Genomic DNA, 287 nt, shown 5'->3' with positions numbered 1-287 from the left:
TGGTGGTGGCAGAGGTGACAGAAGGGTGGATGTGGCAGTGGTGGAGAAGAAAAACGTGAGCAGGAAGTCAGGAAGCAAGAGATCACAAAAATAGAAGCACAAAAAAGAGAAAAGTAAAAAGGGATTACAAAAATAGAAGCACAAAAGAGAGAAAAGTAAAAAGGGATTAGCATGTAACTAGTATAAAAACAGAGGAAATAAAATCAGGAGGAAGAAAAACTGAAGAACACAAGGAGAATCATGCACTGAAGGTAATAGACGGGGAGAAGAATAAAAAGGAGTAAGAA

At 38.3% G+C, this 287-nt stretch overlaps 1 pseudogene; it reads right to left on the bottom strand.

The window, feature by feature from the left end:
• Nucleotides 1-287, bottom strand: part of LOC119588959 — a 58,988-nt pseudogene that overhangs the window by 45,665 nt on the left and 13,036 nt on the right.

This window comes from Penaeus monodon, chromosome 24 (assembly GCF_015228065.2).
Source record: "Penaeus monodon isolate SGIC_2016 chromosome 24, NSTDA_Pmon_1, whole genome shotgun sequence".
Lineage (NCBI taxonomy): Eukaryota > Metazoa > Arthropoda > Malacostraca > Decapoda > Penaeidae > Penaeus > Penaeus monodon.
This window is presented reverse-complemented; position numbering and strand designations above follow the sequence as displayed.